A 27,961-nucleotide genomic window follows, 5' to 3' on the forward strand; every position below is an offset into this window, starting at 1 on the left:
TGAGTAATCCTGTCTGGAATGAGATTTTCAGAAGCACTCCGGAAGATACAGACCAACATCACACACCTCACACATTGACCTGTTCTGTTTTTTGTACCCTAAGACCAGTGTTCTTTTTTCCTCCATCTGGACAGACCTTACACATTCTAGTTTGCCTTTTCTTCTTCTGTGTGCTGAGTATCTTGGATGGAAAATGCTTTGTTGTCACCCTTGTGGCAAAAGATGGTTGACCGAGTGAATTGGCCATGCAGATTGGATCGCGTAGCTGTATGGTTGCATTCGGGGATTGTGGGTTCGAATCCCATCATCAGCAGCCCTGAAGATGATTTTCCATTTTCACACCAGGAAAATGCTGTGACTGTACCTTAATCAAGGCCACAGCCACAGCAACTGCCATCCCAATTTCATCACTTTCCTATTCTTGTGTCACTGAAAACCGTTGATATGTTTTTTATGTTAAACCACTAGCAAAAAAAAAGATGGTTGCTGTGACATGTGTTATGAGAGTATATATATTTGACCTAGTTCATTAAAATTTTTTGGATAATTTAAAATCGTCTTAAATTTTATCGTCTAACTTTGTGGATCACCCTGTACTGCACGTGCCAATTGTTCTGGGACTTGTACAAGATACAAGCTTCGAGAGGTTTCTAACAAGCATCCAATTAAACACTTAAATTTTGATTGGTTTAAATAAATTGAAAGGTAACTCTTGTGCGGTCATTGGTCATTAATTTTGCTGTGGCATTTCCGGTTATACCATCCAGCGTGGGCTTCCTATGGGAAGCGCATCACAGAGTGTCTTAATTCTGTCTTTGGCATCATGTAGAGCGGACGTGTTGTACAGGAGCTGTATGCTCCATGGGAGATTTTGCCTTCTCTTGGGGTAAGCAAATAAATTTCCTAATGTAACTTAATTTTATTCTATTTCATGTTTTAATTTGTCACAGGAGTTTACCCATTGATTTTTCTATCAGAAATCAATTATAATTTTCAATGGTGTAACGAGGTCTTACATCCATCATCTCGTTGCCACGAGAAAAGCTTTTTCCAACAGTTTTGTAACTTAAATTAATTTTTCATTAAGTTTAATCTCAGTAATTCTGATTCATTTTAAAATGTTTTACTATGACCTGTATTTTTTATTTCTTTGGTGAAGGTGGTCGCTTCACATTAAAAGTATTTTCCATGAAGATTAGTACTGGCAAAATTGTAAGACAGCAACTTAATTACATCAGGGTTTGTCTTTCTATTTTGTGTTTACATTACTGGTAGTGTTTTTTTTTTTCCTTTACATTTAATGTTTTTATAATAAACTTACTATAAGTAGGACCGAGCTCGATAGCTGCAGTCGCTTAAGTGCGGCCAGTATCCAGTATTTGGGAGATAGTAGGTTCGAACCCCACTGTCGGCAGCCCTGAAAATGGTTTTCTGTGGTTTCCCTTTTTCACACCAGGCAAATGCTGGGGCTGTACCGTAATTAAGGCCATGGCCGCTTCCTTCCCACTCCTAGTCCTTCCCTGTCCCATCGTCGCCATAAGACCTATCTGTGTCGGTGTGACGTAAAGCAACTAGCAAAAAAAAAAAAAAAAAAAAAAAAAACTGTAAGTAGGTATTAACTAAATTATTCTTTGGTCGAAGTTTTGGCCACAAAAGTTCTTCGATCCACAACCTCGTAGGGTTCTTTGCACTGTCCACATCCTGTTATTAGTTTCTGTGTATTTTACCTTGTTTAATTTTGATTTTATGATATGATTTTAATTATTCTAAATTTGATTTAATGTTCCAAATGTTGTTTTTTAAATTTTTATAATTGTTCTACTAATCCCCAACTGGTGCTACAGTTGCGGTAAAGTATTATCTTGTTGTGCTGCAGCTCTGTCGGCAAGAGAAACGGACACTTTCTTTATGAAGTCTGCATGTACTTGCATTCCATTTTAAATTATAATTCTCTGCCTGAATCACTATCTTCCGTTTATGATCCAGAATTGATCAAACTCTCCACAATGCTGGTGAACTTGTTGCCATCCATTTTACTCACGGAGCTCTCTCTGCCTTATAGTGACCAATTACATGGGGTTGTGGTATGCAAGTCATTTCCAATAGGTGCTGTGGCCTAGTGTATTTGTTTGTGAGTACTTGAAATCTTATGCTTAATGAATGAGAGGTGTTCATTTAAACTAAAAAACCTGCCATAATACAGTTTAATTTGAAAACGAATATGGCACTCAGTGTTAGCTGACCCGAGTGGTGTTAAGTGTTCCTATTTATGTTCTTACCTTTCTATATATTGGTGGACCAATAGGTGAACAGCACACTGTACCCTGCAATATATAATGAGGTGGAATTGCAACACCACTCCATTCCAATGTGAGCTTCTGAGCAATCGAAGTAAATCAGAACCCTTGAAAATGATGAACACAGGACCATCATATACTCCTGGACCACAGCCTACAAGCCCGGAAAATACAGACATGATTTATAACTGGCCATGAAAGTCTCAACTGCTATTTTGATATATGACCTGAAATATGTATATGATACTTTTTTTAAACTTCAAGAAGATTGTCTAAAAAATTATTCTGGCACTGTCTCCTTTGCCCGTCTGTAGGAAACATGAGTAAGTTTTCCTAGAATGTGCTTCCCGTATCAGAATTACCGTGTCTTTGATGTTTGAACTACTGTCCAGGATAATCTTCTTCAGCTGTGTCCATGTTTGCCTTTTGTCTCATCTTCTATGATCAGTTATATCAGTCTGAATTTGTCTTTTTGTAAGATGTGACCAAAATGGCCTGCTTTTCTCCATCTTGTGAGGTTTGAAACTTTGCATGATTTACCAGTACAAAGGACTACCTCCTCATTGGTGATGTGGTCTGCCCACAAGATTTTGAACATTCTGTGATTCATCCGTGTTTCAAAGGTCTCCAGTCAGTTCATTGATGAAGCCTTTAAGTGTCCATTCTTCAGCACCATAAAGCAGCACTTTCTTCTTCTTGTACCATATCCTCATCAGATGTTGGCTGTCATCAGGGTGATCTGGTTGTTCTTCTCAGCAACTCAGATAACAGTGGGGGTACTGAGCCCATACCATTCCTGTGCCAAGATATTCTCCTTCTTCCCCTACTTCTCCTTCCTTCAATTTTACCCTGTATGATAAGCTGAAGGAGTCTATTTTATTATTTCAAATGAAATGGCCATTGTACTCAAGTTTCTTCTTTTCCAGTACGGTAACACATAATACTCACAACACACCAATAAATTTTGAATTGGAGGTCGTGGTTGCACACAAGATGTTTCCTCTATGAAGTAAGCACATGCTAAGAATGCAGACATTGCTTTGAATGAGACACGCAAATTTATCACTTATGAAAGAAGAAACCATATGTGTGTTTTTTAAAGATTTATTAGCAGGGTGATAACATTCTTTCTATGTTCTGTATGTTGTCTTATGTAGCCAAGGACAAGTGACATCCACTTGCTACATCTTGTGTATGGGTTGGACCTCAGTGGGAAGTCGCGTGAGAACGATCTCGCTCTTTACCTTGCTGCTAGCGAGAATAGCTAAGTAGCACTCTGCTGAAAAAATCCGATCCACTGCTAGTGGAGAAAAGACTGAGATTCTTTTCAGTTTTCAGGTAATCAAGGAGAACTTTGCCTGCATTTTGGAGACACCATGGAAATATGGCTTCCAAGGGTGGACTCGTGGATCATAGATTTCTTTCTCCATTTTCACTTTTCCTCAGTAGTTTGATGTAAGTTTGGAAGTATCTCATCATGTGCATTATGTGTAATTGTATCCAAAACCATTCAAGTCTTCAAGGAGGGAGGTTTTCTTGATTCAGCGTTGAAATAATAATAATAATAATAATAATAATAATAATAATAATAATAATAATAATAATAATAATAATAATAATAATAATAATAATGTTTGTGGGTTACTGTAGTCACGTCCTAGTTCGTGAACCATGGGCAACGGCTGAGTGGCCTAGTAAGTGGTCCTGAGAGTCGGGATACCAGTTGCTATGGAATGGTAGTGGGCATCTCGGACATATTCTGAGTCGTGGCCCTCCTTGTGCTCAGGCGGCTAGGACTATACAATTCACCGGTGGTCCATAACCCGTTAGAGGAGAGATCCTCACTTGGACTATGTGCAAGTAGGGCAGCATCCTGCTTCATGAATTTACCGAGCTCAGAACACTTTAAGCAAGCCTCGGACCTATGGGAGTAACGGAGTCCCACTCCCATTTGACAGGCGAGGGACTCCTTGGAAACAACTTGGCGAACGAAATGGAATTTGATGGGGAGCTATCAATATTAATGGGGCTTATGGAAGAAAGAAGGTAGAACTGGCTGAGTCAGCAAAGAGGATGCATCTGGATGTGCTAGGAGTAAGTGATATTCGGGTAAGGGGAGATAATGAGGAAGAGATAGGAGATTATAAAGTGTACTTGACGGGTGTTAGAAAGGGAAGGGCAGAGTCTGGGGTAGGGCTCTTTATCAGGAATACCATTGCACGCAACATAGTTTCTGTTAGGCATGTAAATGAGCGAATGATGTGGGTAGATTTGTCAGTGGGAAGAATTAGGACAAGAATTGTGTCCGTGTATTCACCATGTGAGGGTGCAGATGAGGATGAAGTTGACAAGTTTTATGAAGCATTGAGTGACATCGTGGTCAGGGTCAACAGCAAGGATAGAATAGTGCTAATGGGCGATTTCAATGCGAGAGTTGGGAATAGAACTGAAGGATACGAAAGGGTGATTGGTAAATGTGGGGAAGATATGGAAGCTAATGGGAATGGGAAGCGTTTGCTGGACTTCTGAGCTAGTATGGGTTTAGCTGTTATGAATACATTCTTCAAGCATAAGGCTATTCACCGCTACACATGGGAGGCTAGGGGTACCAGATCCATAATAGACTATATCTTAACAGACTTTGAATTCAGGAAATCTGTTAGGAATGTACGAGTTTTTCGCGGATTTTTCGACGATACAGACCACTATCTGATCTGTAGTGAACTAAGTATCTCTAGGCCTAGGGTAGAGAAAGTGAAATCTGTCTGCAAACGAATATCTCCAGGACGAGGAAATTAGACAGAAGTACATGGATATGATTAGTGAGAAGTTTCAAACAGTACACAGTAAGCAGGTTCAGGACATAGAAAGTGAATGGGTGGCATACAGGGATGCTGTAGTAGAAACAGCAAGGGAATGCCTAGGAACAACTGTGTGTAAAGATGGGAAAAGGCGAACATCTTGGTGGAATGATGAAGTGAGAGCAGCCTGTAAACGTAAAAAGAAGGCTTATCAGAAATGGCTCCAAACAAGGGCCAAGGCAGACAGGGATTGGTACGTAGATGAAAGAAACAGAGCGAAACAAATAGTTGTTGAATCCAAAAATAAGTCATGGGAAGATTTTGGTAATAACCTGGAAAGGCTAGGTCAAGCAGCAGGGAAACCTTTCTGGACAGTAATAAAGTATCTTAGGAAGGGAGGGAAAAAGGAAATGAACAGTGTTTTGAGTAATTCAGGTGAACTCATAATAGTTCCCAGGGAATCACTGGAGAGGTGGAGGGAATATTTTGAACATCTTCTCAATGTAAAAGGAAATCATCATGGTGGTGTGGCGAACAGCCAAGCTTATGGGGAGGAGGAAAATGATGTTGGTGAAATTATGCTTGAGGAAGTGGAAAGGATAGTAAATAAACTCCATTTTCATAAGGCACCAGGAATAGATGAAATTAGACCTGAAATGGTGAAGTATAGTGGGAAGGCAGGGATGAAATGGCTTCATAGAGTAGTAAAATTAGCGTGGAGTGTTGGTAAGGTACCTTCAGATTGGACAAAAGCAGTAATTGCACCTATCTATAAGCAAGGGAACAGGAAGGATTGCAACAACTATCGAGGTATCTCCTTGATTAGTATACCAGGCAAAGTATTCACTGGCATCCTGGAAGGGAGGGTGTGATCAGTCGTTGAGAGAAAGTTGGATGAAAACCAGTGTGGTTTCAGACCACAGAGAGGCTGTCAGGATCAGATTTTCAGTATGCGCCAGGTAACTGAAAAATGCTACGAGAAGAATAGGCAGTTGTGTTTATGTTTCGTAGATCTAGAGGAAGCATATGACAGGGTACCGAGGGAAAAGATGTTCGCCATACTGGGGGACTATGGAATGAAAGGTAGATTATTAGAATCAATCATAGGCATTTATGTTGACAATTGGGCTTCAGTGAGAATTGATGGTAGAATGAGTTCTTGGTTCAGGATAATTACAGGAGTTAGACAAGGCTGTAATCTTTCACCTTAGCTGTTCGTAGTTTACATGGATCATCTGCTGAAAGGTATAAAATGGCAGGGAGGGATTCAGTTAGGTGGAAATGTAGTAAGCAGTTTGGCCTATGCTGACGACTTGGTCTTAATGGCAGACTGTGCCGAAAGTCTGCAGTCTAATATCTTGGAACTTGAAAATAGGTGCAATGAGTATGGTATGAAAATTAGCCTCTCGAAGACTAAATTATTGTCAGTAGGTAATAAATTCAACAGAATTGAATGTCAGATTGGTGATACAAAGCTAGAACAGGTTGATAATTTCAAGTATTTCGGTTGTGTGTTCTCCCAGGATAGTAATATAGTAAGTGAGATTGAATCAAGGTGTAGTAAAGCTAATGCAGTGAGCTCGCAGTTGCGATCAGCAGTATTCTGTAAGAAGGAAGTCAGCTCCCAGACGAAACTGTCTTTACATCGGTCTGTTTTCAGACCAACTTTGCTTTACGGGAGCGAAAGCTGGGTGGACTCAGGATATCTTATTCATAAGTTAGAAGTAACAGACATGAAAGTAGCGAGAATGATTGCTGGTACAAACAGGTGGGAACAATGGCAGGAGGGTAGTCGGAATGAGGAGATAAAGGCTAATTTAGGAATGAACTCGATGGATGAAGCTGTACGCATAAACCGGCTTCGGTGGCGGGGTCATGTGAGGCGAATGGAGGAGGATAGGTTACCTAGGAGAATAATAGACTCTGTTATGGAGGGAGACCAAGACGACGATGGTTAGACTTGGTTTCTAACGATTTAAAGATAAGAGGTATGGAACTAAATGAGGCCACAACACTAGTTGCAAATCGAGGATTGTGGCTACGTTTAGTAAATTCTCAGAGGCTTGCAGACTGAACGCTGAAAGGCATAACAGTCTATAATGATAATGTATGTATGTATGTATGTATGTATGTATAATAATAATAATGATGATAAGCTACGGAAAGACTGTCTAACCTTGCCGCAGACGTCAGGAAACGAAGACTGAAATTCTATGGACACATTCACAGACTATCGTCTTCAAGGCTAACCCACAAGATTTTGACATATACTGAAAAACTGAAGAACGTACCATGGATACAAGATGTTAAAATTGATCTGGAAAAGGCCCAGATAGAACCATCAGAAATACTGGACAGAAACATTTACCATCACAAGATACATAGATGGGTAGTAATGCCAGAGAATGAAGTCCCTAAAAGATTGGGGGCTAAGTGGTCAGAAGAAAGAAAACAGGCACACTGTGAAAGAATGAAAGCAATATGGTCTGTTAGAAAGGCGAATCATAAATGTAATGCGTGATCCAACAGGGTCCATACGCAAATAATAATGATGATGATGGTGATGATGATGTGATATAATAACCTCATGTCCTTATACATACTAAATTAATGTGATTTGCGTGAGTGTTGAAGCCATGTTCAATTTAACTGGATGATTGCACATCTAAGGCCGTTTAAGTAGACACTTTTTCCTTTGTGTCTACCATGAGGCATAGATCATTGTAAGTTTTCCTTTACTAAGAAAGCATGGCAAATAAACATGATGATATAATAATAATAATAATAATAATAATAATAATAATAATAATAATAATAATAATAATAATAATAATAATAATAATAATAATAATAATAATAATAATAATAATAATAATAATAATAATAATAATAATAATAATAATAATAATTAATAATAATAACAACAACAACAACAACAATGAAATGGAACAATTTTGGCTTATCTTAAAGCAGAGATAATTATTGATGTAATAAGTAAAGATTTCATAATGGAGTGACAGTGAGAATTAGGATGTGCACATGCTTGACTCTGTTTGAATTATTATAGGCATTCACGCTGTTGGAATATTTCATTTAGGTTGCCAAGTCTTGGAATATTTCAGTTAGGCTGCCAAGTTTTATTTGTGACTATGCGAAGGATTAATGAGCACACATGAATTGGTGGTTGCAGTTTATGATATTCAGGTACTTATTTCATACTCCATTATTTTTGTATGATATTTGACGTCACGTTAATAGTTAGAATATGTCGGCTTTTACGTACACGTACTATAGTATGTGATACTTACCTTTCTTATATAAACTCATCCACATTTTGTGAAGCTTGGAGTCTCGGCAGCAGTAGAACACTATACTACATCTACTGATTCAGCCGCTGATATAAATCCTGCAATAATAAATATAAAAATTAATCTTCAGCTATGATAGTGGGTTGTAAAATAGTCTACAAGTAGTTTGGTCCTGCTGCAAGAAAGTTCACAAGCTTTCTTTTCTTTCCTGGTGTAGTAAGCTTAATTGTCATATCTTGTTCTTTCCATGCTCTATAGATTGCTGGTGCAGATATATTACAAGACTGCTTATAGGTACAGTTGGATGCTTCTTTGCAAACTTATTGAACACGTTCAATGTATAAAGAACTGGAATTGTAGATAAAGCTTTTCACAGAGTAATAAATAAGTTACATGATTGTGAGTTACTACCAAAAAAGACCTCAGCATTATTGTGAGATGGACAGCAGGCAAAAGGGGTGAAAAGTCAGGTTGTAAGTTTCACCAAGTGGAAAAATTTTCTTAGTTTTATTTACTGTAATCATGAGATGAAAGTACCTCATGGGGATTACTGTAAGTACCTGGGTGTTAATTTGGGGTAATCACATTAACAAGGTTGTATAGAAAGGTTACAGGTCCTTTCATATGGCTATGGGGGTGTTTAGAGGTTGAGGTAAAGGATGTAAGGATGCAAAGGAGAGGGCATATATGTGAACAGTAAAACCCCACTTAGAGTATGATTCCAGTGTATGGGACCTTCACCAGGACTACTTAGTTCAAGAACTGGAAGAGATCCAGAGGAAAGCAGCACAGTTCATTCTGGGCAATGTCTGACAAAAGGGTAGTGTTATGAAAATGTGCAAACTTTAAACTGCCCAGGATTCAAACCATGGTGAGAAGTCAGAAATGATGTCACTTAACCCACCTGCAACCATTCGCAGCAGGTTGCATTTCCTGGTAAATCCTCTTACACATTTACTGGTTTAGTGGTAAAACAAATTTTAGAAAATGGGTATTCATTCTAGTTGGAGTAGGACTTACCGTGCATTTTGGGTTTCTTCACCATGAGTTGAAAGTCTTGCAGAGCTGATCCATATTTGGGCTATTAACAGTAAGGTGATCAGCCCCAGGGTTGACACCATTGTAATGTTGAAACTGATAGTATTAATTTCCAGAGTTTTATTTTCTTCTGATGATGTAAACTTGTAATGTTAATCTCATAAGCTGTGAAAATACAATATTCATATTATCATATATGGTGTATTTAATTTGTATTTCCATTAAGAATATTGAATTTCAAGTTCTATTCCCTTAGTACCTACTCTCTGGTATTTCAGTAGATGCACAAAGATGCACGGTACTCAAAGGCTCCCCAAGCTTCAGTGTCTTCTTTCTGAAAATCACGACCTAATATTTAGTTGAGCGGATAATATCAGCTAGGAAATTACAATTTTCCTGTAATAAATAATAGTTAATGATAACATCCGATAAAGTGGAAGCAATCTAATAATAATAATAATAATAATAATAATAATAATAATAATAATAATAATAATAATAATAATAATAATAATAATAATAATACCACTGGTGTCATATGTACAGTATGTATGTTTGACTATCAAAGCACGTTGTTATTATTATTATTATTATTATTATTATTATTATTATTATTATTATTATTATTGTTGTTGTTGTTGTTGTTATTGATTTGTTATGCCCAACTAAGAAGCGCTTTTGAACTTTTTTTTTTCCTTTCTTCTCTTCCCGTTATCTCTTCATCCTCTCACCATGTTCCTTTTGACATTGTTCAGTCAATCCTGTATTTAGTCGGGTGGGCTCTACAGAAAATTTGTGTTTGTGAATTAAGATTCTGAATTTTATTCTATCTTGAGTGGTTTCTTCATTAATGCCAATTTCATTTAGGTCTTCACTGATTTCTTTTAGCCAATTATTATTATTTATTTAGCATCATTACAATCTCCTGTGGGTTATGATTACATAACTTCCTTGACTGTTGATGTTCGTTCTATTTACGCCAATACTCCTTCATTCTCTGGCTGCTTTTGCTCGTTCCTCATCCGAGAACACCCTTCTTATTCTCTTACAGGTACAGTTGGATACTTCTTTGCAAACTTATTGAACATGTTCAATGAATAAAGAACTGGAATTATTATTATTCTTGTTTCGTTTTGCTCATTCATAGAACACATTGGAACTTGTTCATGGGCTTGATGACTTTCGCCTTCCTATTCTTTCAAAATCTCTTCATGAACTCACTGGTTGTCTCTTTCATTCTTCTGACCACTTTGTACCAGTCCTGCCGCTAGTTTTGACCACAAATGTGTGTTTATTTACCGAGGGCCTGAAGACTTGGTGATTTTTCATGATGTTTTCCCCGAATTCATTCAGATCTACTCTTGTTTCCTCCAGCCAATTTATTCTCGTGTTTGGGGAATTTATTATTATTATTATCATCGTTGCCGCCACCGTCGTCGTCGTCATTGTCGTCGTCTGGAGGCAAGTCCTCACATGGTAGCTCTTTAGCTCTTTACACACTACTGTCCACAGCTACTCTCTTCATTGTGATGTAGCTTCCTTCTATAGTTTCACTGCGTACTATCTAATGTGGTGGTGGTGGTAATTCTGCGTTCTGTGGACGACAAGAAGAATGAACATGTCTATTTTAAATTAACTTGGTACAGCTCTCGACCTTGTCAATGTCGCATTCTACAGTACTTCGGTCGTGTGTTACAATACGATGGTACTGGCTTAGATAAACTCATAGTTGAAGGAAAGTCAATGGACATCAGTCCAGAGGTAGACCACCATTGATATGATTGGATCAATTTAAACATTTCATTAGCAAACCTCTTTAAATCTCCTTCAGACTAGCAGAAAATCAGCTCAAATGGAGAACCACAGTTCACAGTTTAAAATTAAGTAATGAGATCTTGACTCTTCAGTAATGAAGAAAATCAAGTTAAAATCTTTAAAATGGCCTGATTTAAACGTGCATGTTACTTGAGAACATAATCACCAAAGTTCTTCTTCTTCTTCTGCTTCACGAATGGGTCGCTTAGGACCACGCAAAAACAACACTTTCTAGCCTTCCTGTTGGCCCCGTATTCCTTCATGCGGAACGATTGGATCTGTTTTCGTTGCTCCGACCATGTGTGTTGTGTAGTCTCTCTTCTTCCTCAAAACCCCGTGTGTGAGTGATTTTCCTGATTTCATTCCGGTCAAGTAGGTTTGGTGAACCTACTGTCTTCAGGTCTTTTTCTGTAAGCTTGTACCAATTCAGTTTAGTAGCCTTGTTCTTTATGAATTTATGTATTTTGTGCATTAGTCTGTTTGGGTCCATTCTAAGTGTCCCATGAACTGAATTCTTCACACTTTGTCTGTGATTTTGGGATTATTAAAATATATTTCTATGTTAGGCTTTGGATAATGTACACTGTCTTTGGTTCTTGGCCCAAGGATTTTTGTCATTATTTTATGTTCTTTCATTTCTATTTGGTATTTTAGTGTTTTGTGTTGGAGATTGAGTGTCTCTGAAGCTATAGGAATTAAACAAGATTCATTACTAAATCTATACTCTAGTTCATAACCCAACAATAATGCTATTTGGTTTACACCTGCACTGACACAGACAGGTCTTATGGAAAAGATGTAATAGGATTAGACTAGTATTAGCAATGAAGGGATCATGGCCTTAGCCCTAGCATTTACCTGGTGAGAAAATGGTAAACCATGGAAAACCATTTTCAAAGCTGCCAACTGTCTCTCGAATGTGAGCTAACAGCTAGACGACCCAAACTGCACAGCCAACTTGCTCAGTACAGGGAAGATGAACTGGTTTCAATTCTATATAGAGTAGAACAATAAGGCTATAGGCTTCAGTGTATCTGGAGAAATGTTGATTGGCCTTTGTTACAAAAAAATATTATGCATCAGCAGCGTAACACAAAACTGACCATGAGCTGTACCCCACCTTCTGTAGCTAGCATACTCATCACTTTTCCATTCAACAGTCTAGTCTTGTCATTATTCCCACAACACCACCCTTGTTTTCCCATCACCTTTAGTACATTACATTGTTGACATGTAGGGCCTCAGTTTTTGTGAAAACTGCACTCTTATCGTAATTCCTTTATATGTGCCTCTGTGGTGTAGTGGTTAGCGTGATTAGCTGCCAGCCCTGCAGACCCACGCAATTTGAGGGCTGGAACGGGGTCCAGCCTCGGGAGGTCAACTGAGTACAGGTGGGTTTGATTTCCATCCTCGAAGTGGTTTCCCACTTCTCCTCCAGGCAAATGCCGGGATGGTACCTAACTTAAAGCCGCTTCCTTTCCTCTTCCTTGACTATCCTTCTGATCTACCCCTACCCCCATAAGGCCCCTGTTCAGCAAAGCAGGTGAGGCCGCCTGGGCGAGGTACTGGTCCTCTTCCCCGGTTGTATACCCAACCCAAAGTCTCACGCTCCAGGACCCTGCCTTGAGGCGGCAGAGGTGGGAACCCTCACTGAGTCTGAGGGGAAACCAACCGTGGAGGGTTAACAGATTAAGAAAAAAGCGTCATATGTATGCACATTTATCTATCTTCCTGACTGATTAATTTATCTATCACATTATGGTTTTTATACCGGGAGTGTCTGAAGACATGTTCAACTCACCTGGCGTACACATGGTGTGGGATGACGATGATAATGAGGTAGGGAGAGGGTGACACCCGGTGTTGGCACACAGCCTACTTCTGTCAAATAACACCAAGTGTTCTGCTCAAGGCTTTTCATCCCCATCTGATAGATGAATCACCATCAACAGTCATCTTCAATGTCCCACTCCAGTCGTCTGGGTGTGGTTAACAAGCCTCCTCCAGTACTTTCTGTCATTCCACTTTTACTGCTCCATTACTTCCGCCACATCCAATCCAGCTTCTCTAATGTCCTTCCAAATCTGATCCATTCACATTCTTCTCGGTCTTCCAACTAGTCTCTTTCCCTTAAATTCTCTTTCCAAGTCCCTTCTTGCTACTTGTTCCTTTCCCATTCTTGTTAAATGTCTGAACCATCTCAGTCTAGCTTTCTGTATGTTCTGTACTAACAGTTCTATATTTAGCTCTTCTCTGATTTTAATATTTTGAATTCTATCTCTTCTTGTCTTTTTAACTGATGTTCTTAAAAATTTCATAACTATTGCTTGGATCTTACTATCTTGTCTCTTATTAGTTACCAGTGTTTCTAGTCCGTATGTTACAATTGGTATGAAAAACTGTTTAAATAATGTTAATTTCGTTCTCTTGGGTACTTTGTCATCCCATAAAAGCTCTCTGACTTGATGATAAAATGTTGTACCTTTACTTGTCTGTTATTAATTTCAGAATCGATTTCATTACCTTCATTAATAATGCTACCCAGATATGTAAACTGATCTACACTCTCTAAAGGTTCTCTGTCTATGCTCACTTGGCTTCTTTTTTTCTCTTTTCCACAGTGCATGACTACAGTTTTTCTTTTTACTAATTACCATTCCAAACTCCTTCAAATTTTCATTCCAAATGTCCAGTTTCCTTTGTACTTCCTTTTCTCCCTTTCCCCAAATCACCACATCATCTGCAAATACCAAAGCATTCACTTCATCACTACTGATACTCTGTTTTACATGTTTTATGATTTCATCCATCAATATAATGAGACCTTTGATGAGACCATTTTTTGTATAAAATGTTTCGGAGTCACCACTCCCCACTTGTACACTGCTTTTGCTCTCATGATACAACGTTTTATCTTGTTAATTAATGATTTTGGTATATTCCTTTTCAGTAGGCATTCCCATACATGTTTTCTCTTAACTGTATCATAAGCTTTTAGCAAGTCCAAAAATACGAAGATGATTTCCTTGTTCCTTTCCAGATGTTTTTCCAAGTATGTATCTATGTATGAAATAAACTTGGCTCGGACTCATGTACTTCGATGTATCACAGTGAGATGTTCCCCAGCTGACCATTAAGTATTTGGCACCTTCAAGAACACAAGTAGCTATCATGTAACGCATCTCTAGATGATTTTGCTTTCACATTACAAACTACATGTGTTATCTTCAAGTTTTAATGTAGAATTTTTGACGACATTTTAAACAGACTTTTAAAATAACAACAAACTTTAAACCAGGAACATGTATTTTCATCTAAATTTTAAAATATCACCAGACTTTCTTGTTCTTCATTATATATCTTTGTGTCCTTGTCATGTCGGTTTTTAAGATTCAGGGCTGAAGATGACTTCCAAGAAAAGTCAAAACTAGTACCATATACCTATACTGAATAGGTGGAACTCTTTCTTTATTTGAATTGTCACTATCAATTGTCACACAAACACAAACATGAACACTGCAGAGAGGTTTGGAATTGAATTCAAGCTTTTGGCACATAATCTTGTTATTATAAATTGTATACTACCACCTCTCCTACCATGCCGGTCAACATTCTGGTGATGAACTTTTTTCCACCAACAGGACTTGAACCAGTTAACCATGGTGTTAGACCATATAGATCTGTTGCCTTCACGACCATGGCCACTAGGTGGGCTATCCTGTGTGATTATAGGACTTAATGGAAGAAACCAAATTATTTAGGCATTCTTTTTATAAATCTAAAGATATTGGTCAAGATTTGAAATCTCCATCTCTTACCTTCTGTGAAGTAAAAGTCATGGTATTCTGCGTCCCTCGTAGGATGTCCATCCTGTTGATAAATTTGACCATAATAGTTGCTATTTATTCCTGTAGACTTGTATAATCTCATTAAAAACTATTTGAAATAGTACAGTGGTAAGATCTGCCTTGTCAATACACTTTCTTGTACGATGTTGTATACAAAGAAGCAGATTTGTACAACACAAAATGTTTATTGTTGAAGCTTTTTTTACTCTGTACAAAATAAAAAATTTCTCTAACTTGCTTCCTTTGTTGAATATACATTAAATCCATAATCTGAATAAGCTTGAGGATGCCTTGAAAAAATTATACATATATACAAATCTAACCTAATATGAAGAATAAGTTTCTTATTGTCAGAACACAATGCAAATCAATATCCCCACAATTGACTGCCTAAGTTGATCATGAGAAGAGTTCTAACTGAAGGCTATACACGTTTACATTCTTAATGTGACTGATGTCAGTAAAGAAAATGTATCAAACGATAGAACTATGCAAAGCAGATAGGATGAGACTAGAGAGCTTATCCTGAGGTGAAACCTCCCGGCTAGCGTTAGTCCACCTGTTCAGTGCACCTTTTCAAGAGGCATGACCTCCGTGCCCGACTTACGGTGTAGGCTAGTCGTTGGATAGCTGCTAACAGCCTGTCTATCTCTTCTGCCTGCTCACCTATATGTATGCCGCACACGGGCTGACATCATAGTCTCGTCAGTGTGCTGGCTGGGAAATATGCTGTGTTCTCGAAGACTCACTGTGTAGCGTGCTCACTTCAAACAGGTGAGGTGGCACCACAACATACATGTTTCGAGAATAATAAACATGTATGATTTTTAAAAATTAATAAATACGTTCATTAATAAAAAGTGTATTGACAAGGCGGATCTTACCAGCTCATTATTTTTAAATAGTTTCTAATGAGAATATCTATCCTGTGACTACTGGAGTCTTCCATCCTGCAAGAGAAATTCACAACTTCTTCTTGCGCCGTCTCCTCGCAGAAGGCTGGCGACGATCTTGGAGTGACTTGTCCTACTTGATGTTTCGTGTTGCAGAGTTGCCGTGTCGTGGATGTCAAACCATTGGCAGTGGTTCTGCATCCAGAATAATCTTCTCCATCCACGTTCTTTAGCATCTATCTGGAAAAAGGAAATAGATAAAAGAAAATGTTCATTTCTTAAACATTTTAACATCAAAGTTGATAATCCTCTTCAGGTGTTTTGCTTGTTCATGTGTTTGAGTAATTGGAAAAATGATCAATGTAATAAAATTTACTGATGACCAGAGCATTCTTTCAGGAAACCCAACCTCACTTGTCATGGACAAGTAATTGAGTAAAAGAAATTGAATTTCTTTTTTAGTAATTATTATGCGTAAACATTACTTTTCACAAAATGTAATTATTTTTACTCGTAAATTTTCTTCTTGAAATAAAATTGTAGTAGTTACATTTTAGTAATCAATAGACAGGGTTATTCTACATTCGTTACCTGAACGTTTCAATTGATAATTTCTAAACTACTGATTGAAATTTATTCAGACGCAAGTCAGACCTCATGCCTTATCATCAAGTTTTTGACCTAGCCGACAGTCTTCGCTCCATGCACTCTTCTCGCTCGTCTGGCAGGAAATATGAAAGTTCTGTGAAAATGTATGGACCATTCTTTTTCAAGAAAGGACTGTGATTGGCATCACAAAGCTACCTGATGCCACAGCTGCAAGAAGATATGGGAGAAAGTGTTATTTCCCCCCTCATTACCACTCTGAGGTCACTACATACTTATCCCACACCACTCCTGCTTGGATTGGACATGGTGAGAACATAACTTGGCCACCATGATTTCCTGACTTAACGCCGCTGGATTTTTCTCTGTGGGATTACCTGGAAGATAATGTGTACATCCCTCCACTTCCAAAAACTCTCCATGAACTTTGTCAAAGAATCAACGCAGTGATTGCTCAGGTGGATGCCGTCATGCTCATGCATATCTGGGATGAACTTTCGTACAGGTGAGATATCTGCCAAGTCACAAAAGCGAGCCACATTGAACATTGCAAACACATCTTGATGGTATGTCATTTTATGCATTGGAAATAAACTACATAAAGATGTGGAGCAAAATTCTATGCAAAATGTAAATAATTTTACCTTATTTTCTTGACACGGCATAAGCCCAAAAATTCCTATATCTTGTCTACAATTACACGCCGTAAAAGCATTAATGGTAACTTTACATAATTTTATATACAGATTTATTTAATGTTATTTTCAGGTAATTCACTTAATTGCATGTAGACTTTGGCAACTGTGGAGCCTCAGCACTCGCAAGGTGTTGCGCCAAGGGTATTAAGCCAAGGATATGATGCGCACTCATTCATCTTGTTATGATCACTGGTTGAGTTTTCGATGAAATGATGTACGGCTTTTAGTGCGAGGAGATGTCCGAGGACTTTGGCTCCCCAGGTGCAGGTCTTTTGATTTGACACCTGTAGGTGACCTGCGTGTTGTGATGAGGATGAAATGGTGATGAAGATGACACATATACCCAGTCCCCTTGTCAGGGGAATTAACCAATTATGGTTAAAATTCTTGACCCTGCCGGGAATCAAACCTGGGACCCCTGTGACCATAGGCCAGCACGCTAACCATTTAGCCATAGAGCCGGACGAGATTGAGGTAATTGTATGTTACGTAGCCAGGAATGGAACCAGAATAAACATGTAAATTTCCATTCCCCTATTATTTTATTAAATAATTTGAATTAGTTAACCTAAAGTAATGAAAACATGAATTGGACATGCACACTTTGCTTGGGAGCAATAATTTGGAAGTTTGTTTAATCTCACTTAATGGCAACACCTAAACATCTGTATACCTACCAAAAAAAAAAAAAAAACAACCATCATAAAATGGAGTAATGTCTTTTTCCTTGTAAACTTTGCTATCATTCCATTCCCATATAAAAATTAAGTTACAGATTTCCTAAAGACTAGTGTTTGCCAGCCCTGTGGCAAAGGGGTAGCATGGCTGCCTGTTATCAGAGGCCCCAGGTTTGATTCCCAACCAGGTCAGAGACTTTTACCTGAATCTGAGGGCTGGTTTGAGGTCCACTCAGCCTACATTATTACAACTGAGGAGCTGTCTGACAGTGAGATAGCGGCCAAGAATAACGGCCGAGGGGATTCGTCATGCAGACCACACTACACCTTGTAATCTGCAGGCCTTTGGGCTGAGCAGCGGTTGTGTTGTAGGCCCAGGCCCTTCGGGGCTGTTGCACCATGGGGTTTGGGTTTGGTTTTTACTTACTGAAAGAGTGACTCGAATTTCAAGACTGTATTCTGAGAAGTTCGAAAACCAATTGGATGCCCTAGAAAAATGTGGTTAGACCAGATTAGAGAGGAGAAACATGGGATGCTCTAGAGAAAGAAGAAGCATATTAAGACTGTAATGAATGGAAGCACATAGTTCTAAAACATCGTACCTGGCTCACTGGAAGGAATTCATGATGATGATGATGATGATGATGACTTGTTGAAAAGTAATTAGTAATTGTAACTGAGTAAAATATTTCTCAGGTAACTGTAATTCAGTCCACTTACTTTTACTTTGTACTTTTTCCATCACTAGTGATAGATTGCTACAGCTGTGGGGAGGTATGGCAGCATGAAGATCAAAGCTGCAAAAACCATGGTGAATGCACATTTACTTCTGAAGCTTCAGTTAAAAGTATCTATGATCAGAATACAGAACAAGTAAAAATATTCACTACCCTTGATAGGATGGAGTATATGCTACAGAAGTCAAATGGTGATTATTATTGTTTTTAGAGAAAGAACAGCTGAGAAAGCATCCCCTCTTAACACTATATAGGACATACAGAACTTGACTAGGAAGGAAATGGATGGGAGTTGCGCCAATTTCAGACAAAATGCGAGAACCTTGCCTTGGATGATATGGACATGTCATGAGAAGAAACCAGCAAACAGTTACCATGAAAGGAGGAAATGGACCACATGGCCATGCCAAGAAATGGTGGCTTGATCGTTTCAGAGAAGACATAAAGATCGTGGGTGTCAGACCTGATGATGCCTTTAACAGGACCATTACAGGGAAACACACCAGAGAGAGGAAGCTAATTTCATATGTCATTCTGATGATGAGAGAAATACGAGATGATCATCCTCTCATAACTACAAATGTTATTGATGCAACCATCCACTTCGAATCCTCCGCGCTCAACCTGACAAAGTTAATCGTGAGAAAAAAGGGAATATACATGCCACCAGTTCCATTCTACAAGGAAGCATACAACCTTAAAAGTATCGAAGTCAAAGGCTTGATAATTCTGAGTAGGGGCACGAGGCAAAATCTTTCATTATTGACATTGCACTTCCTGCCTTCAAATCATCAATAAGTATTTTAAGAAACCATTTTTGATGATTTTCTATAAAATTCAGAAACAGATTGCTATACTTGAAGAGCAAGCAGAAAAAATAGGACTTAAAATCTCATATGAAAAAACTCTACCTGGGGAAACAAGAAAGGCAAACCGCTACCAACAGCTGATGCCCAAAGTAACAGTGCCGCTAGGTGTACTGATGACTCCATCAGGCACGGACAAGCTACCGCCTGATGTCATGGAAATGGTTTAACATTGGAACATCGTGTTGGAAGAAGGAGGGTGGAACAACAGAACAAAGTGGAGAGGAATCATATTTTCTTCCACCCGGTGTCAGCTGGAAATGGGAAAATGAGGATGATGAAAAAACTAAATTCAAGATAAATATCAAAACTGATCCACCTGAACTTACCATTGATATGAATAAAATAGCAGGAGTAAAAGGAATTTAAGTACTTGAGTGAATAGATCACTGAAAACAGCAATGAAAATAAATCACTAGCTTCAAGAATTAAAAAAATGGAAATTGCTTTTCAACACACAAAGAATGTTTATAACAAAAATGCTTGTCCTGGAACAGTAAAATTCATCATTACCTAACAATGATCAAACCTGAAGCTTTTTATGCTTCAGAAACATTCAATTTACATCATGAAAATTTAAAGGAACAATTAGAGATTGAAGAAAGGAAAATCATGAGAAAAATCTTAGGACCAAGAATTAAAAATGGAACACATTACCCCAAGCCCATCTTGGAAATATATTTTAAAATATCTATCTAAACTTACTGATACAATGAGACTGCGACAAATTCAATTTATAAGCCGTTTGTAAAGAATGAATAACAACAGACTTACTTATCAAATACACCCATTTTTGCAAATCAAACGTACAACACCAAAATGGTATAAGCAAGTAGAGAAAGACCTCACTGAAATACTATCACTAAATCTGCAGGATAGAAATAATTTAATCAGAAAAATTACTCATGCAAGGAGATTTAAGGAAGATGAGAAGAAATCGGCATGAGGTACCTGATACCAATATAGTTGGTCGTTATTGGACATTATAAATTTTCCAGCTAACTCATTCCTGGTTGCCAGCGTTTTGCCCCAGTGTGCCAAGTTGGGCTCCTCAGTTGGTAAATGGCACACCCACCAAGACGCATGGCTATTGCATTATAAATTTACTCATTTGGAACAAATATTTCAGATTCCCTATGGGAATCAACATCTTTATCACATGATGTACCTGGTCGGAGAAACAGAAATTACAACAATCAATGAAAATGAAGGACTATTGGGCAAGGAGGAAAGCTCAACAAATGTTGATTCCAGTGGTCCTAAGTGATCCATTCGTGCAGAAGAAGAAGAAAATTCAGCAGGCTTTTATTAATTTTTCCTTTACACTATACAGTATTTGTTGGTATTAAGTATACTGTGTCTCTTAGGCAACCTCTAAATTGTGGAAGTGTTACTATATAATAAATACATCTACATACAAGAAAAAGGAAGAGGTCAAGAATTAATGTATCAGCACAGGAAAGGTAAGGACCATTTGGCCATGCAGTCGGAATAATGAGTTGGTCACACATCATTTTAAAATGTTTGAAAACCATTGTTCTAGATGAATTGCATCTTACCTTGTATCTTGGTTGTCTTCTCTCTTTGAAGTCTTGCTGAATTGATCCTCTTATAGCTCTATCTGCTGAAGGGAAATTAACTTCAAGGTTATCAGCCTCAGGGTTAATCCTGTAGTAGATGATTTAATTTGGGAGCTATTGATATCAAGGTCATCAGTTCAAAAGTTGATTCAGTTGTGATGTTTAAATTAGTCATGGAAGTCTCCAGAGCAATCCAATTCCATATTGAATGTTGATAACGTGAAGCTCTGAAAATAAGTTAATAATAATCCTGTATCAGTATTTGGAAGTTTTAAAAATTCTATCACTGATTAAGACAACTGAATATTGAATTGAGCCAGTCATTTGGAAAAAGGGATGTTCTTACAAAAATAAATTTTACGGGAGAGATATAAAAACTGAACAAATGATGAATGAGTAAAATTATCGAAGCTGTATTTGGGCATGGTCTACCTAATGCTAATTTCAAAATCTCCAACAGAAGGGCAGAACAACAAAATTTTATTCTCTGGAGAAGTACCCTTTTCCCAGTGAATAGGATTTTCTTAGAATTTAAACACACATTTTTCATCCGTATCATCTCATTTTTGATTTTAACTGTATTGTGCCAATGAAGGTCAAGACAGCACTTTGAGCTGGTGAATGATGAAAACACTGGTGGAAGCAGTGACAATGTGGACAAGCAAAAAATAGTACTGGCGAATTGTTGAGCTCACAGTAAGGAAGCTAAAAGGTTATTAACAATGAAGTAGGCACCCAGAAGTGGAAACTATGAGAATATCCTGCAGGTTTATATACGAAGGGAGTTCAATATATATATATGCAACACATTTTTTTTTCTAAAAGGAAGTTGGTTTTATTGAGGATTCTAATATGCCATGTTATTCCCCAATCCTTTTGTTACAATACACTATTTTTCAACATTATCTCCCTTCAGTGCTTTGGCCTGAGAGGACTTGTATATGCCTGCATGGTACCACTTGACTGGTCGATGTCGGAGCCAACGTTGTGCTGTATCGATAACTTCCTCATCATCCACGTACTGCTTCCCGTGGAGTGCATCTTTCATTGGGCCAAACAGATGGAAGTCAGAAGGCGTGACATCCGGGAATTAGGATGGATAACAAAGAACAGTCCACTGAAGTTTCGTGAGCTCCTGTCGGATGCACAGGCTTGTGTGAGGTCTTGCATTGTTGTGGAGAAGGTTCACCATGCTTTTGTCCACTGCCAGGTCTCCGTAGATATTCTGCAAGCACCTATGAGCATCTGTCATGCCCTCGTTTTCCACCAAAAGAAACTCAATAACTACTCTCTGTTTGGTATGTGCCTCTGTTACAGATGTCATTTTGAAGGCTAGTTATAGCACTACCAACTATCAGAAATTAATGAAACTCAATGAGACGAACCGGGAATATTCAAAGATGTCCCAAACAAAATTCCAATGTTTTAAAACTGAAATTGGTTGAGAAATAAAATGTGTTGCATTATATATTGAACGCCCCTCGCTAGGCTGAGTCAGTGGAGTCTATCTCAACTGCAATCAGCCGCAAATGAGTTGCAAGACTATTATGAGTCCTGTGCATCAGTACTGTAGTTTTTCAAGGTCTTCATTATGCAGCATGTGATGAGCTGCAAGGTGAACTGTTCTGGAACGATACTGCACCGTGGAAAGCCGTGTTGAAGAACAGGAATTTGATACACCAGTGTGCAGTGTGTTCGACTATGATCGTGAGTGATTGAATGGCCCTTAAACTGTACAATAGTTATCATTTAGAAAACAAACAATTGCTTAAGACGTGGGTGACTGGTCCCGAGAAATCTCTGTTTTATTCATGAAGTTGTTTTTGGTCTCCTTGTGACATCTCTTGACCATACACTGAACTATTTCGGACTTGCACCTTGAGTAGAATAAATCGTAGATGCATATCTGCCACTTTTATTTATGGCCTTCTTTTATTATTTGATTTAGTTTCAAAACATCGACTTTCTTTCTGCCGGTTCAGTCAATGATAACATGGAGTGCTCGCGTAATGCATTGTTAGCTGATGATGACATTTTAGAAGACTTGTATGTCGATGATGGTTCAAATGGATATAGTGATTGTGAATTAGTGGAAACTGAATGTTAGAGTGATAGTGGAAGTGATATTCAAGCACCTACATGCTGCAATTTACATAGTGTGCTCATTTATTCAAGTGACTCTGATGACGACAATGATGTAAACATTGGTGATGTATTAGGAATTGACACTGAAGATGGTTTTATAAAGACAGATCCATCAACTTTAAAGATAAAATCTTGACTAGTTTAATATTTATGTACATTTTTATAATCATGTGCACTCTAGCATGCTCAGTAGAAAAATGTCCAGTCCACAGGGTATGTGACAAGCTCAAGCATCCGGTCAGCAATGTGTTGAATACCTCAGACAATGTACTTATTCAGTTTTGATTAAATAATAAGTATTTTTTTCACTAAATTCTTGTACTATTACTGTAAGAGGTTTATTCTCTAATATTATATCTGTTATAATATGAAATCATAAATTCCAATAACTGACTTTCTTGTGCACTGAAAAAAAAAAGAAATTTAAGAGCTTTTTCTGGCAGTGCTTCCTTCTCAGTAGTTTGCCAGTTGTTCTCAATGTCATGGTAGAAACTGAGATGTTCATCACTAATATACTCGATCAATTTCCTTATTACATTGGTCATTTTACCCTTCTACCACAGATGTACGGTCTGTTAGATCATCTCAAAATTTAAATGTGTGAACAAACCCATCACTCCTACTTTATGAATATAAGCGTGCACCTACTTTCTGGCAGGAAGTCAGTTCCTCAGCGTACTAATGGCAACCAGCTATTTTGTGTAGCACTGGAGATATTAAACACACTTGTTTGTACTCATTTTTACAATGTGTGCTAGACAAGGACCTTCACAGAAAGTCAATGTTCAGTTCAAGTTTTACTTCATTTCATCACTGAATGTGTACTGTTCCACTAATTTAATTCACTGTTCATTGCTTCTTTATGGAAATTCCACTAACATGTCTGTATGTGCCTTTAGAAGCAGTAATTGGCACCAGAATGAGAATGTATGATATTAATTGATGATTGCAGTATATTACGTCAGTGTTTTCATTAACTGAGCAAAGGATTGTAAAAGTACAGCACACAATGTATTTCTTACTTGTTGTTTTCTTCTTGTGCCAACATAATCATCATATGCAGTTTCCAGCTGTTGGCAAGGTCTGCTTGGAACATAAGCCCCTCCTTTTATCTTCCCTACCACTTCTCCCTCTTCACTCTTGCCCAGTCCTCTTCTCTTCTCTGTACACACTCTTCCATTCCTTTTAACCACTTGCCTCTTGGTCTTCCTCTCAGTCATTTCCCTGTTATCTCAATTTTGTGCATCCTCCTGGTATTCTTTCCTCTGTCATTCTCTTCATGTGTCCATACCATCAAAGTCTATATGCTTCTATCCTGTTCTGTAGTGACTCTTCTTTTACTACATCTCTAACATTCTAATTCCTCATCTTACCCATTCTTGTCACTCCTATCCTGCTTCTCAGAAATTTCATTTCACTTGCCTGTATCCAAGTCACAGCTCTCTGCATCATTACCCAAGTTTCTGCTCCATATGTCAGAATAGGTACATAGTACATCCTGCATATCACTCTTTTGTTTCTCTGAGGGACATCCTTGCTCCAAACCGTGCTTCTGACACTTTTCCGAAATGCTCCTTCTTGTCTTCCACACTCGATTATTTCCTTTTCATTTCTTCCACTTTCCTCTATGATACTTCCCAGGTACTTGAAACTCTCTACCTTCCTAAGCTGTTCCCCTCTAAGTATTATCCCTCTCATAGGTCTCTCCTTCTTTGTAGCTGTGATAACAACAATATGAAATATAGCAGCAGTATCAGAGACTACACATCTGTGTTGATGGCTCCCATTATGCATGTCTGTAGTTGAGAGTTAGTATTAAATGAATGTTTTCCATTATAGTCTTGGAAGTCAATCAGTCTAGTAGGTTCAGACAAAGAAAATTTGTTGGATGGTCCTGAGAAGCTGACATTCACTTAGATGCTGTTAGAACTGTAGGATGTGTGTCCTGCTCATACGGAATGTATGAAGTGTCTTTCTCATGCAAAACAATGTGCCAATATTTAAATTATACAAATACAAGGAAAAAAGTACTTTTGAAAGAAAGTTGACATGTAACTTTTTCCAAATGGCTGATTCAGCTGTATTCACTACATACCTATATTCTGAAGTCCCTCCAGATGTTCAACGGTAGACAGTACTCAAAGGTTCCATAGGCTTCAGAATCTTCTTTCTGGAAAGAATGAACTGATATTGAATCGGAATAAGATACCGAAAATAGTGGTCACAAGGGGGACTTTTGATAACCTTACCTTCTTCATAGTAAAATTCCATTGTGCTGAATCCCTCGTAGATTGCCCTTCCAGGAACAATTGTACTCTTCCATTCTGCAACAGAAAAGTACAGCTCCGTTAAAAGGGAAGGAAAAAGTGATTTGACTTTTCTGGTTCTTAAAAATGCACATAATTTATGGGTTGCCTTGCAAGTGTTTGTGGACACACTCCATGTGACAATGAATACTGTTAATTTTAATTTTTTGCTGGTTTGTTTACTAATAGCCCAACGGCGCATAAATATTTGAGTCACTGGAAGTCGTATAAAACTTGCTTGTCTAATAGACATCAACACAAAATGAGATGGGAAACTAGGAAGGCAGATAGGAACTAGGTACCTGGTTATTGGAGCATTACCCGGTACGTTCAGGTAAAAAGAAGCAAGTATCTGCATTACCCAAATATAGGGTGACCAGAGGCAAATACATAAAAATGAGGACAAAACTATTTAAAAAGGAGGACAATGCTGAAAAAAAAAGGAGGACATAGAAATTCTCCACTGAGAGTTTGAATTTAGACTTATAAAAAAAATTCATCCATTTCCATATTGTACAGTAAATTATAAGTTCTAATAACTCTGAACTGCAATCAACTGACTTATGTGAATTGTAAATACTTTTCCCATTTCTAACTACAAGGTTACTTGTAAAATTCTGGGTCATTACTACTCTAATTCAGGAATAGTTTCAAATTGTAGAACTGATCAAAAGATGGCTGCAGCTTTTTGTACGACATATCCTGTATGCAAGAAGAAAACCATCTCCAGGCAAGCTAAACTAAGGCAGTGATTAAAACGGAATGTCTGTACGCTAGTGAATGCGTCCAAATGACAGGGAAAGAGGGACTGAGAGAAGCTGAGAAATTCGAAAGAAAGATCCTTCACAAAATAATGGGTCCAAAGATTGTGGACGGACAGTATAGGTTGCGAGGAAGGGAAGAACTGTACTGTGACAATGAAAGGCTGTGTCCATGAGAAAATGGAGACTTAAATTCTATGGGCATTTATTTAGAGTGGATGAGAAGAGACTAATGGAAAGGATTTTCACAATACTAGACAGCAGACCTAAAGTGTCGGGCAAATGGTTCAGGGAGGTGAGAAAGGATCTCAGACAGGTGGGACTAAATTCGGAAGACATCTCAACAAATTCCAGGGATTCCATGACAGAAAGAAGACAGGCTGTCAGAGAAAGGATGCTAAAGTTTTGGGCTGTGAAGAAGGCTTCCAGAAACATGTAACTGTTACCTAACGTGGTCTCCAACAGCCGTAAATGAAAATATATAACATATATATTCTGCCCGTTTAAGCCACGACTAGCATTTGGAGGCACACGACCCTCTCAGGGGTGCTCAGTAAGGGATTCACATGTTCCATGATAAAATGGTGTGGATCAAGGCATTAGGACGTCGTTGGCGTCGGTTCTGGGTTATTAGTGCTGCATCATGATCCAAGTGATGTCTCCAAGGCACACGAACTTCACACTGCAGGCTTCCATGTCCTTGGCCGGTATCGAACTCGTATTACTTGTAGTACGCTGAAACTTTCACAAAAATATTAACACAAATGCATCGAACTCGTGGTTTCACAATTAGCAAAGGATGATACGTGCCTTCTTTCCTAACACTATTGACGTCTGTGAGGATGTTGAAATGAACTGTTAAAGCCGCACTGAAATAACACGGCTCCCCTCGTAGAGCGAACAACAGCTGTCCAGGCTTGTACGAGATCTTCTGTAGTAGCTTCCCGAGCAATCACCCAGCCAGCAGAGAACAGCAGCGAAACAGACTTGAGAGAATGACTGCGAATATTCCAGTACTAGCTTGCCACCGATGTTCCGAGCTCTGACGTCACACCTCGTGGTTCAACTGACATCCTGAATTCCTCGGCGTTGTAATTGAGATGTCCGTTAATTTCTTGTTAAATAATTATATAATTAATTTCCTAATTAACTTAATTTTCAATTATTACTATTCGTGCCTTCCTGAAGTATGGTATCACGGTTTTATGCATACTTGTTGGAAAGTGACTATTAGGATGTCGGATCTGATGTGTTAATCTGACGAAAGATTTTAAATGTAATACTTGTCGTGGGTGAAAGGTTCGGCTGTATTAAAATTTTTCTTGTCTTCTCTCGTGGTAATAACATGGTCTTTCACTCCTCAGCAGGTTACCCCATTTATTTGAAAAAAAAAAAAAATCATCCCTTTGTGTTTCTCTGTCGGCACACCGCGCGAGACACCTGGGGTACAGTCCGGTCTTATAAAATTCACGGCCGATCACAGTAGACCAAAATGTCACAATATATATTCACAAGGCATGCATAGAATAATTACGTGTACTGTATATCCATAATCACATTTCTATATATCGATATTTTGGTTTTG

At 38.2% G+C, this 27,961-nt stretch overlaps 1 long non-coding RNA gene across 2 annotated transcripts in view; it reads right to left on the reverse strand.

Moving 5' to 3' along the window:
* Positions 1-27,961, reverse strand: part of LOC136885742 (uncharacterized) — a 59,369-nt gene that overhangs the window by 26,247 nt on the left and 5,161 nt on the right. For both annotated transcript variants that reach the window (XR_011019006.1, XR_010861603.2), the window contains exons 3-9: positions 25,559-25,633; positions 25,405-25,479; positions 21,144-21,391; positions 15,078-16,240; positions 9,708-9,778; positions 9,427-9,609; positions 8,407-8,504 (exon numbers count right to left, since the gene is read on the reverse strand). This is a non-coding gene — a long non-coding RNA (uncharacterized lncRNA). The remainder of the gene's footprint in view (positions 1-8,406; positions 8,505-9,426; positions 9,610-9,707; positions 9,779-15,077; positions 16,241-21,143; positions 21,392-25,404; positions 25,480-25,558; positions 25,634-27,961) is intronic.

The sequence above is a fragment of the Anabrus simplex genome, chromosome 14 (assembly GCF_040414725.1).
Source record: "Anabrus simplex isolate iqAnaSimp1 chromosome 14, ASM4041472v1, whole genome shotgun sequence".
NCBI lineage: Eukaryota > Metazoa > Arthropoda > Insecta > Orthoptera > Tettigoniidae > Anabrus > Anabrus simplex.